The 13,152-nt window shown below is 42.8% G+C and overlaps 3 non-coding genes across 3 annotated transcripts; 1 reads left to right on the top strand and 2 right to left on the bottom strand.

Annotated features, from left to right (window-relative positions):
* Positions 1-1,785: 1,785 nt before the first annotated feature.
* Positions 1,786-1,858, bottom strand: trnaf-gaa (transfer RNA phenylalanine (anticodon GAA)). The gene has a single exon. It is a non-coding gene; the product is annotated as a tRNA-Phe (tRNA).
* A 5,528-nt stretch (positions 1,859-7,386) lies between these two features.
* On the bottom strand, positions 7,387-7,475 carry trnap-ugg (transfer RNA proline (anticodon UGG)). Its single transcript is given in 2 exon segments — positions 7,387-7,422; positions 7,440-7,475. It is a non-coding gene; the product is annotated as a tRNA-Pro (tRNA).
* A 5,346-nt stretch (positions 7,476-12,821) lies between these two features.
* trnar-ucu (transfer RNA arginine (anticodon UCU)) lies at positions 12,822-12,912 on the top strand. Its single transcript is given in 2 exon segments — positions 12,822-12,858; positions 12,877-12,912. It is a non-coding gene; the product is annotated as a tRNA-Arg (tRNA).
* Positions 12,913-13,152: the final 240 nt, after the last annotated feature.

Below are 13,152 nucleotides of genomic sequence, written 5' to 3'. Positions count from 1 at the left end.
ATTCTGGTGAATTTCCTCTGCATCCTCTCAAGGACGCTCACATTCTTTCTTAAGTGTGGTAAGCAAAACTGGAAGCAACACTCCAACTGGGGCCTAACCAGAGCTTTAGAATGGTTCAGCATAACTTCCCTGCTTTGTACTCAATGCCTCTATTTATAAAGCCCAAGATCCCATATGCTTTGCTAACCACTCTCGCAATATGTCTTGCCACCTTCAAAGATTGATGCACATGAACCCCAAGTCCCTCTATTCCAGCACAATCTTTAGAACTGTGCCATTAAGTAAATATTGCCTCTCCCTATTCCTTATGCCAAAATACATCACCTCACACTTGTCACTATTAAATTCCATCTGCCACCTGTCTGCCCATTCTGCTAGCCTATCATTGTCCTGTTGCAGGCAGTTCATATCATCCTCACTGTTTGCCACTCCTCCAAGTTTGTTGTCATCGGGATATTTTGAGATTCTACTCAATATTCCAAGATCCAAGTCATTTATCTTTAGCAAAAAAAGCAGTGGTTCTAGCACTGACCCTTGGGGAACACTACTGTCGACTATCCTCCAGTCTGACAAAGAATTATTTCATAAGACTCGCTGTTTTCTGTCCTTCAACCAATTTTCTATCCAATTGGACACTGACCCCCCTATACCACGAACCTCAATTTTGTAAACCCCCTTTTTATGTGGTACCTTGTCAAACGCTTCCTTAAAATCCATATAAACAACATCCACTGCATTCCCTTCATCAACCTGCTCTGTTAGTTCATCAAAAAATGCAGTTAGATTAGTCAAGCATGAACTCCCATTTATAAATATATGCTCACTCTCCTTAATTAACTCGAACCTATCCAAGTGACTGTTGATTTTTTACCCTGATTATTCTTTCTAAAACCTTACCCACCGCTGCTGTTAATCTAACTAGCCTGTAGTTAGCCGGACTGTCCTTACACCCTTTCTTGAATAAGGGCGTCGCATTTGCCACTGTTTAATCCTCTGGCACCTCCCCCGTATCCAGGGAAGATTGGAAGATTATGGCAAACTCTTCCATTATCTGCATCCGCATTTCCTTTCGCAACCTGGGATGTGAGCCATCCAGACCAGGTGATTTATCTACCCTAAGCACAGCCAGCCTTTTTAGTACCTCCCTCTCTCAATTTGTACCCTCTCCATTGACTCTACTCTCTTCACTTCGACTGATATGTTGTCAAATTCCACTTCCTTAGTGATCACTGATACAAAGTACTCATTAAGTAGATTAACATTTCCCTGCACCTCTAAGCTTATATTATCCTTTTTGTCCCTAATATACTCGACTCAACCTCTTACTACCCACTTATCATTTACATGCTGCTCGAAGATTTTTGGGTTTCCTTTCATGTTGACTGTCAGTCTATTCTCATAGAAATAGAGAATAAGCAAATATAGAAGATGTAAGTATTTCCCATCCTTGATGAGGTGGAATTTTTTATGTTGTGGGTGATAATGTCTTGGCCCACGAGTGTGGTGGAAGCAGAGACAATCAATGATTTGAAAAGGAAATTAGATGGATACTTGAAGGAAAGAAACTTGCAGGAGGAAAGGGATCGAGGTGGTGAGTGGAACTGACTAGATTGCTCCGGGGAGAGCCAGCATGGACGTGATAGGCCAAATGACCACCTTCTGTGCTGTAAATGACTCTGTGTTGTTTCTCAAATTCAATCCACTGGTGCTTGGTAAATAATTTCAAAGTAAATTGTGCAACCGGAAAATCAGAACCAAGGCAATGGACGCATAAGGAAGCGAAATTGCTGAAACACGGGATTGAACCAGGGACCTTTAAATTTTCAGTCTAACGCTCTCCCAGCTGAGCTATTTCAGCCCTACATTAACAGTGGCTTGGTGTCCTTGTTTAGGAAGAAAATACATACATTCAAGTTTTCCAAAAAATTAAAGAACACAACATGTGAGTAATATTCCCCATTGCTTTCTCAGTACTGATGGATTGTGAAGCGGGAGACAGCCAGAAGTGCCACTGAGCCGCACAGACCCCGAGCTGAGAATGAAATGAGATCAAATACAATCTTTCATAGTGAGATGCTGCTGAGAGGTAAGCGTCCTGAATCAAAGCGAGACTTGCTCATTTCAAACACTCCCTGTACTCTCTGCTCATGAAGCCTTACAAAAGGGAAAAACAGAATGGCACTCAAACTCACAACCCTGCCATTAAAAGTCTCATAATCGACTGACAGAACTGTCACTTCAACTCGGTCTCTTATTGGATGGATGCAACTGCAACGCAGGGGTGGCATTCAAATCATCCCATGGGTCCACATGTCAGACTGAGTTCCATGTTGTCGACTCAAGCAAAGGAAATCTGCTCACTTCCAAAACTATCAGCGAATTGAAGCTGATTACAATCAACATCATCAGAGGTCAGAACTACCTGGTGAAAGAAGACACCCTGAAGAAGGATCCACAATTATTCAAAGGCATCGACAAAGTGAAAAACAAGAAAATCGATGAGTCAATGCAAGCCAAACAACAGAAACACTGAAGAATTCCATTCCATTCCAGTCCAGAACCCAGTCCTGTTGTTTTTGGAGTCAGGTCACAATTGCCGCAACAACATTATGTTCCCACTTGGCTATCTGTCCATTTAGTTAATTACAATTTTGTCGACAAGCTCTTTGAATCCAGTTGTCTTGTCCTCAAGCCAGCTCCGCATGGAAGTCAATTCCACCTTCTGCAAGGCTGAAACCAATAGATAACCTTAATCTAAAAATGCCAGCACACCAGCGCTCGTCAGGGACTTGAACCCGGGATCTCTCGCATGTTAATTAACCATACTCCCAATGCGAGAATCATACCCCTAGACCAACGAGCCACTGACAGGTCAGGCTTTATTAGCTGCTGTGGAATTTCACTGGAACCCCCCAGCCAATCAACCATTTGTTTTCAGATCAAAGCAACATCCTGCAAATGCTGAAATGAAAACAGAAAGTGCTGGAAATGTTCAGCAGCTCTGGCAGCATCTGTGCTGTGAGAAACACAGTTAACGTTTCAGGGCACTCACCTTTTGTTTCAGCCATCCTTTCAGACTGCTTCTGTCCATTCAATCTCACTTTCTATTCTATCCACATTCTAACCATTCACTACGTTGCGACATTTTTCATGAATTCCTCATTTCTTTTATTAATGACAATTTTGTATTTCTGGCCTTTGCTTCAGACACCACCACAAGTGGAATCATGTCTCCATCTACCCAATCAAACCACTTCTCTGTATCCTCACATTGCAATGTTTCTTAAACCCTGACAGACTGTGGAGTTTCTGCTGCTTGATTGCAGTTCTTGCTTCCCGCCAGTAGATGTCACCTCACTCCAATGCAGTGAAGTTTACAAATCTGAGAGAGACACAACAGGAAATAATTGTTCACATTACAGTGAATGTGTGGGATTTAGAAATACTAGGAGTGGAGACGAGTTATTATTGCACTCTGCTATTACATCTTTTATAATGGACTCCAGCATTTTCCCCACGACGGATGTCAGGCTAACCGGTATATAATTCGCTGTTTTCTTTCTGCCTCTTTTTTTAAATAGTGGAGTTACATTAACTACCGTCCAATCCATTGGAACTGTTCCAGAGTCGATAGAATTTTGAAAAAAGACCAGAAATGCATCTGCTATTTCAAGGGCCACTTCCTTAAGTACTCTGGGATGTAGATTATCAGGCCCTGGGGATTTATCGGCCTTCAATCCCATCAATTTCCCAAACATTCCCTACTAATACTGATTTCACACAGTTCCTCTTTCTCACTAGGCCCTATGTTCCCCAACGTTTCTGGGAGATAATTTGTGCCCTCCTTTGTGAAGACAGATCCAAAGTATGTATTTAATTGGTCTGCCATTTCTTTGTTCCCCATTATAAATTCCCCCGTTTCTGACTGTAAGGGGCCCACATTTGTCTTCACTAATCTTTTTCTCTACACATATCTATAGAAGCTTTTACAGTCAGTTTTTATGTTCTCTGCTAGCTTACTCTCATACTCTATTTCCCCCTTCTTAATCAATCCTTTTGTCCTCCTCTGCTAAATTCCAAACTGCTCACAATCTTCAGGTTTGCTGCTTGTTCTGGCCATTTTATATTTCTCCTCCTTGGATCTAATACTTTCCTTAATTCCTTTGTGAGCAACAGTTGAGCCACCCTTCCTGTTTTACTTTTGCACAGACAGGAATGAACAATTGTTGTAATTCATCCATGCGCTCTTTAAATGCTAGCCATTGCCTATCCACTGTCAACCCTTTAAGTAACGTTCCCCAATCTATCATAGCCAACTCCCGCCTCATACCTTCATCGTTTTCTTTGTTTAGATTCAGGACCCGAGTCTCGGAATCAACTCTCTCACTCTCCATCTTAATGAAGAATTTTATCATATTATGGGCGCACTTCCCCAAGGGACCCCACACAACAAGATTGTTAACTAATCCTTTCTCATTACACAATACCCAGTCCAGGATGGCCTGTTCTCTAGAGGTGTTATACACCTCTATCAATTCTCCACTCAATCTCCTTTGAGAAAGGCAGAATAATCTTCGCTTTTCCAACCTAACCTTGTAACTAAAATCCCCCATCCCTGGATCCATTCTGGTAAATCGCCTCTGCGTCCTCTCAAGGACCCTCACATTCTTTCTAAAGTCTGCTGAGCAGAACTGGAAGCCACACTCCAATTGGGGCCTAACCAGAGTTTTATAATGGTTCAGCATAACTTCCCTGCTTTTGTACTCAATGCCTCTATTTATAAAGCCCAAGATCCCATATGCTTTGCGAACCACTCTCGCAATATGACTTGCCTCCTTCAAAGATTGATGCACATGAACCCCAAGTCCCTCTATTCCAGAACACTCTTTAGAACTGTGCCATTAAGTATATATTGCCTCTCCCTATTCCTTATGCCAAAATACATCACCTCACACTTGTCACTATTAAATTCCATCTGCCACCTGTCTGCCCATTCTGCTAGCCTATCACTGTCCTGTTGCAGGCAGTTCATATCATCTTCACTGTTTGCCGCTCCTCCAGGTTTGGTGTCATCGGCATATTTTGAGATTCTACTCTGTATTCCAAGATCCAAGTCACTTACCTTGAGCAAAAAAAGCAGTGGTTCCAGCACTGACCCTTGGGGAACACCACTGTCGACTATCCTCCAGTCTGACAAAGAACCATTTAATAAGACTCGCTGTTTTCTGTCCTTAAACCACTTTTCTATCCAATTGGACACTGACCCTCCTATACCACGAACCTCAATTTTGTTAACCGCCCTTTTATGTGGTACCTTGTCAAACGCTTCCTTAAAATCCATACAAACAACATCCACTGCATTCCCTTCATCAAGCTGCTCTGTTAGTTCATCAACAAATGCAGTTAGATTCGTCAAGCATGAACTCCCATTGATAAATCCATGCCCACTCTCCTGAATTAACTCGAACCTCTCCAAGTGACTGTTGATTTTTTACCCTGATTTTTCTTTCTAAAACCTTACCCACCGCTGCTGTTAATCTAACTAGCCTGTAGTTACCCGGACTGTCCTTACACCCTTTCTTGAATAAGGGTGTCGCATTTGCCACTGTTTAATCCTCTGGCACCTCCCCCGTATCCAGGGAAGATTGGAAGATTATAGCAAGCCCTTCCGTGATCTGCATCCGCATTTCCTTTCGCAACCTGGGATGTGAGCCATCCGGACCAGGTGATTTATCTTCCCTAAGCACAGCCAGCCTTTTTAGTACCTCCCTCTCCTAATTTGCACTCTCTCCATTGCCTCTACTTTCTTCACTTCAACTGATATTTTGTCAAATTCCACTTCCTTAGTGATCACTGATGTAAAGTACTCATTAAGTAGATTAACATTGCCCTGCACCTCTAAGCTTATATTATCCTTTTTGTCCCTAATAGGCCCGACTCAACCTCTTACTACCAACTTATCATCTACATGCTGCTCGAAGATTTTTGGGTTTCCTTTCATGTTGACTGCCAGTCTATTCTCATAGAAATAGAGAATAAGCAAATATAGAAGATGTAAGTATTTCCCATCCTTGATGAGGTGGAATTTTTTATGTTGTGTGTGGCAATGTCTTGGCCCACGAGTGTGGTGGAAGCAGAGACAATCAATGATTTGAAAAGGAAATTGGATGGATACTTGAAGGAAAGAAACTTGCAGGAGGAAAGGGATCGAGCTGGTGAGTGGAACTGACTAGATTGCTCCGGGGAGAGCCAGCATGGACGTGATAGGCCAAATGACCACCTTCTGTGTTGTAAATGACTCTGTGTTGTTTCTCAAATTCAATCCAATGGTGCTTGGGAAATAATCTCAAAGTAAATTGTGCAACTGGAAAATCAGAACCAAGGCAAGGGACGCATAAGGAAGCAAAATTGCTGAAACCCGGGACCTTTAGATCTCCGGTCTAACACTCTCCCAACTGAGCTATTTCAGCCCTACATTAACAGCGGCTTGGTGTCCTTGTTTTGGAAGAAAATACATACATTGAAGTTTTCCAAAAAATTAAGGAACACAACATGTGAGTAATATTCCCCATTGCTTTCTCAGTACTGATGGATTGTGAAGCGGGAGACAGCCAGAAGTGCCACTGAGCCGCACAGACCCCGAGCTGAGAATGAAATGAGATCAAATTCAATCTTTCATAGTGAGATGCTGCTGAGAGGTAAGAGTCCTGAATCAAAGCGAGACTTGCTCATTTCAAACACTCCCTGTACTCTCTGCTCAAGAAGCCTTACAAAAGGGAAAAACGGAATGGCACTCAAACTCACAACCCTGCCATTAAAAGTCTCATATTCGACTGACAGAACTGTCACTTCTACTCGGTCTCTTATTGGATGGATGCAACTGCAACGCAGGTGTGGCATTCAAATCCTCCCATGGGTCCACATGTCAGACTGAGTTCCATGTTGTAGACTCAAGCAAAGGAAATCTGCTCACTTCCAAAACTATCAGCGAATTGAAGCTGATTACAATCAACATCATCAGAGGTCAGAACTACCTGGTGAAAGAAGACACCCTGAAGAAGGATCCACAATTATTCATAGGCATCGACAAAGTGAAAAACAAGAAAATCGATGAGTCAATGCAAGCCAAACAACAGAAACACTGAAGAATTCCATTCCATTCCAGTCCAGAACCCAGTCCTGTTGTTTTTGGAGTCAGGTCACAATTACAGCAACAACTTTATATTCCCACTTGGCTATCTGGACATTTAGTTAATTACAATTTTGTCGACAAGCTCTTTGAATCCAGTTGTCTGGTCCTCAAGCCAGCTCCGTATGGAAGTTAATTCCACCTTCTGCAAGGCTGAAACCAATAGATAACCTTAATCTAAAAATGCCAACAGACCAGGGCTCGTCCGGGACTTGAACCCGGGATCTCTCGCATGTTAATTAACCATACTCCCAAAGCGAGAATCATACCCCTAGACCAACGAGCCACTGACAGCTCAGGCTTTATTAGCTGCTGTGGAATTTCACTGGAACCCCCCAGCCAATCATCCATTTTTTTTCAGATCAAAGCAACATCCTGCAAATGCTGAAATAAAAACAGAAAGTGCTGGAAATGTTCAGCAGCTCTGGCAGCATCTGTGCTGTGAGAAACATAGTTAACGTTTCAGGGCACTCACCTTTTGTTTCAGCCATCCTTTCAGACTGCTTCTGTCCATCCAATCTCACTTTCTATTCTATCCACATTCTAACCATTCACTACGTTGCTACATTTTTCATGAATTCCTCATTTCTTTTATTAATGACAATTTTGTATTTCTGGCCTTTGCTTCAGACACCACCACAAGTGGAATCATGTCTCCATCTACCCAATCAAACCACTTCGCTGTTTCCTCACATTGCAATGTTTCTTTAACCGTGACAGACTGTGGAGTTTCTGCTGCTTGATTGCAGTTCTTGCTTCCCGCCAGTAGATGTCACCTCACTCCAATACAGTGAAGTTTCCAAATCTGAGAGAGACACAACAGGAAATAATTGTTCACATTCTAGTGAATGTGTGGGATTTAGAAATACTAGGAGTGGAGACGAGTTATTATTGCACTCTGCTATTACATCTTTTATAATGGACTCCAGCATTTTCCCCACGACGGATGTCAGGCTAACCGGTATATAATTCGCTGTTTTCTTTCTGCCTCTTTTTTTAAATAGTGGAGTTACATTAACTACCGTCCAATCCATTGGAACTGTTCCAGAGTCGATAGAATTTTGAAAAAAGACCAGAAATGCATCTGCTATTTCAAGGGCCACTTCCTTAAGTACTCTGGGATGCAGATTATCAGGCCCTGGGGATTTATCGGCCTTCAATCCCATCAATTTCCCAAACATTCCCTACTAATACTGATTTCATACAGTTCCTCCTTCTCACTAGGCCCTATGTTCCCCAACGTTTCTGGGAGATAATTTGTGCCCTCCTTTGTGAAGACAGATCCAAAGTATGTATTTAATTGGTCTGCCATTTCTTTGTTCCCCATTATAAATTCCCCCGTTTCTGACTGTAAGGGGCCCACATTTGTCTTCACGAATCTTTTTCTCTACACATATCTATAGAAGCTTTTACAGTCAGTTTTTATGTTCTCTGCGAGCTTACTCTCATACTCTATTTCCCCCTTCTTAATCAATCCTTTTGTCCTCCTCTGCTAAATTCCAAACTGCTCACAATCTTCAGGTTTGCTGCTTGTTCTGGCCATTTTATATTTCTCCTCCTTGGATCTAATACTTTCCTTAATTTCTTTTGTAAGCCACAGTTGAGCCACCCTTCCTGTTTTACTTTTGCACAGACAGGAATGAACAATTGTTGTAATTCATCCATGCGCTCTTTAAATGCTAGCCATTGCCTATCCACTGTCAACCCTTTAAGTAACGTTCCCCAATCTATCATAGCCAACTCCCGCCTCATATCTTCATAGTTTTCTTTGTTTAGAGTCAGGACCCGAGTCTCGGAATCAACTCTCTCACTCTCCATCTTAATGAAGAATTTTATCATATTATGGGCGCACTTCCCCAAGGGACCCCACACAACAAGATTGTTAACTAATCCTTTCTCATTACACAATATCCAGTCCAGGATGGCCTGTTCTCGAGAGGTGTTATACAGCTCTATCAATTCTCCACTCAATCTCCTTTGAGAAAGGCAGAATAATCCTAGCTTTTCCAACCTAACCTTGTAACTAAAATCTCCCATCCCTGGATCCATTCTGGTAAATCGCCTCTGCCTCCTCTCAAGGACCCTCACATTCTTTCTAATGTCTGCTGAGCAGAACTGGAAGCAACACTCCAATTGGGGCCTAACCAGAGTTTTATAATGATTCAGCACAACAACCCTGCTTTTGTACTCAATGCCTCTATTTATAAAGCCCAAGATCCCATATGCTTTGCTAACCACTCTCGCAATATGTCTTGCCACCTTCAAAGATCGGTGCACATGAACCCCAAGTCCCTCTATTCCAGCACACTCTTTATAACTGTGCCATTAAGTATATATTGCCTCTCCCTATTCCTTATGCCAAAATACATCACCTCACACTTGTCACTATTAAATTCCATCTGCCACCTGTCTGCCCATTCTGCTAGCCTATCACTGTCCTGTTGCAGGCAGTTCATATCATCCTCACTGTTTGCCACTCCTCCAGGTTTGGTGTCATCGGCATATTTTGAAATTCTACCCTGTATTCCAAGATCCAAGTCACTTACCTTCAGCAAAAAAAAGCAGTGGTTCCGGCACTGACCCTTGGGGAACACCACTGTCGACTATCCTCCGGTCTGACCAAGAACCATTTAATATGACTCGCTGTTTTCAGTCTTTAAAACAATTTACTATCCAAATGGACACTGACCCTCCTAATCCATGAACCCCAATTTTGTTAACCACCCTTTTATGTGGTACTTTATAAAATGCTTTCGTAATATCCATTTCAACAACATCCACTGCATTCCCTTCATCAGTATTCTCAGATAGTTTATCAACAAATGCAGTTAGATTCGTCAAGCATGAACTCCCATTGATAAATCCATGCCCACTCTCCTGAATTAACTCAAGCCTCTCCAATGGACTTGATTTTTTTCCCTGACCTGTTGATCTCATGCTGATAGCAAGCTGACCATAGAGCATGTTTTTGGCAATGTGACCGTCATCCATTTGGCCCAGTCAACAGAGTCACCGCTGACTCAAGAGGGCAAACATGCTGCGGATCCCTGCACGCTGGTGTACTTCCGCATTCGGCACTCTGTCCTGCCAGGAGATGCCCAGTATCCATCTGAGGCATTGGAGGTGGAAGCTGTTCAGCCGCTTTTTTTGGCTTGTATAAGTTGTTGATGTTTCTCTACTATAAAGGAGGGTGCTGAGAACACAAGCCTGGTACACGTGGAGCTTTGTATTTTCGGTCAGTTTGCTGTCGGTTCACACTTGTCTTCTCAACTTTGACATGACAGCTGCAGCTTTGGCAATCCTGGTGCTGATTTCAGTATCAAGGGCCAGATTGCTGGTGATTGTTGATTGAAGGTATGTGAAGCTGTTGACAACCTCCAAAGTGACGTTGTCGATGTTGATGGAAAGTGGAGTCTCTACGTCCTGGCCCGTAACTTTCATCTTCCTGATGCTGATTGTCAGTCCAAACTCTTTGCAGGCCAGGGAGAACCGATCTACACGCTGCTGTGACTGAACTTCATTATGGGATGTCAGCACAGCATCATCAGCAAATAGCAACTCACAGACTAGGAATTTACCCACTTTGGTCTTGGCGCACAGTCTTGCCAAGTTGAACAGCTTGTCGTCAGCTCTGATGTGCAGGTGAACACCTATATCTGAGTAATTGAAAGTGTACAATATCAGCATGGAGAAGAATATGCCAATTATAAAGGATGTGATAACTAGACAGTTCGAAAATGATGACATGATTGGGCAGAGTCAACATAGATTTATGAAAAGGAAAACAGGTTTGAAAAACCTGTTGAGATTTTTGAGGATGTTACCTATAGAACAGATAAAGGAGAACCAGTGGATGTGTGGTATTTGTATTTTCCTTTGGTAAGGTCCCACACAGGAGGTGAGTAAACAAAATTAGAGCACATAGGCTTGGGGATAATATACTGATATGGATTGAGAATTGGTTAACAGACCGAAAACAGAGAGCAGGAATATCGGGTCCTTCTCAGGATGGCAGGCTGTTACTATTGGGGTACTGCAAGGATCAGTGTTGGAGCCACAGCTGTTAACAACCTATAGAAATGATTTGGATGTGGGGATTAAATGTAATATTTCCAAGTTTGCAGATGACACAAAGCTCGGTGAAGTGTGAGTTGTGAGGAGGATGCAGAGAGGCTTCCAGGGGACCTGGAGAGGCTAAGTGAATGGGCAAGAACATGGAATATAATGTGAATAAGTGTGAAGTTATTCACTTTGGTAGAATAAACAGAAAGACAGATTATTTCTTAAATGGTGAGAGGTTGGGAAGTGTCGATGTCCAAAGGGACCTGGGTGTCCTTGTTCCTGAGACACTAAAAGCTCTTGTGCAGGTGCAGCAATCAATTAGGAAGGCAAATGGTATGTTGTACCCACACGAGGGGTCATGAGTACAGGAGTAAAGATGTCTTGCTGCAATTGTCTAGAGCCTTGGTGAATCCGCACTGGAGTATTGTGTACAGTTTAGTCTCCTCATCTTATGAAGGATACACTTGCCATAGAGGGGGTGAAACAGAGGGTCAACAGACTAATTTTTTTTTTGCATTTATTTCATTTCATCTCAGTTTGTTCAGTTTGCTTACCTACTGTTTTTTTTCAGGTTTGTACTTCCTGCTGTTCAATATTCAGTCCATTAACACCTAATCTGTACTAATGCTTTGTCTTTCAACACACCATTAACATATTGTTTGCCTTTGCTGCATGACCTTTTGGTCAGCTATGTGGCCTTGTCCAATCTACACCTTCTCCTTTGTTATCTCTTGCCCCACCCCCACCCCACTTGCTTATAACCTGTGACTTTTCTAATATATGTCAGTTCCGAAGATGGGTCACTGACCTGAAACGTTAACTCTGCTTCTCTTTTCACAGATGCTGCCAGACCTGCTGAGTGGTTCCAGCATTTCTTGTTTTTATGTCACCAGACTAATCCCTGGGATGGTGGGATTGTCTTATGAGGAAACTGGGCCTGTATTCCTTAAAGTTTCGAAGAATGAGAGGTGATCTGATTGAAACTGACAAAATTCTTACAGGGCGTGACAGTGTGGATGTAGACAGGATGTTTGCCCTGGTTGGTGAGTCTAAAACCAAAGGACATCGTCTCAGAATAAGGAGTAGGCCATTTAAAACTGAGATGGGTGGAATTTCTTCACTCAGACGGTGGTGAATCATTGGAATACTGTGCCCCAGAGGGCTGTGGCAGCTCAATCATTGAGCATGTTCAAGACAGAAATTGATAGAAATCTTGATACTCATGACATCAAGGGATATGGGGATAGCATGGGAAAGGGGCTTTGAGGTAGATGATCAGCCATGATCGAATTGAATGACAGAGCAGGCTCGACGGGCTGAATAGCTTACTCCGATGTTCCTCTGTTCCTAAGAGAGTTGGCGCCAGCGCGCAGCCCTGCTTTACCCCACTGCTGATCTTGAAAGCGTCTGATGTTGCTCCATTGTAACTGATGGAACTGTGCATGTTCTCGTGGAAAGAAGAGATGATGCCCAAGAGGTCAGGAGGGCAGCCTGTGTTCCATTGCAGTTTGAAGAGGCCGTCTCTGCTGACAAGATCAAAGGCCTTAGTGATGTTAACAAAAATGTGTGAGGCTCTGTGGCGCAATGGATAGCGTGTTGGATTTCTAAATAATGATTGAGACGATATTCAAAGGTTGTGGATTCAAATCCCACCGGAGTCAGATTTTGGACCAGAAACAGAGGAGCACAACGGAACAACAAATGAAGAAATGCGCCAAAAGCACAGACTCGGAGACAGAGCGAGAGAGAGAGGAGCAGAGCAGGACAAAAAAAAAATCGAGGAGTGACGTCACAATGGAGAGTGAGAGCAGGGAAACAGAGAGCCGCTGGGGTGAGTTTACAGGATTTGGTTCTTTCTTCGGTGCAGTGGAAGGAGCTGTTTGGTGAGGATCTGGTAAGCT

Source organism: Heterodontus francisci, chromosome 28, assembly GCF_036365525.1.
Source record: "Heterodontus francisci isolate sHetFra1 chromosome 28, sHetFra1.hap1, whole genome shotgun sequence".
Taxonomy (NCBI): domain Eukaryota; kingdom Metazoa; phylum Chordata; class Chondrichthyes; order Heterodontiformes; family Heterodontidae; genus Heterodontus; species Heterodontus francisci.
The sequence above is the reverse complement of the archived record's forward strand: the minus strand, read 5'-3'. Positions and strand labels throughout refer to the sequence as shown.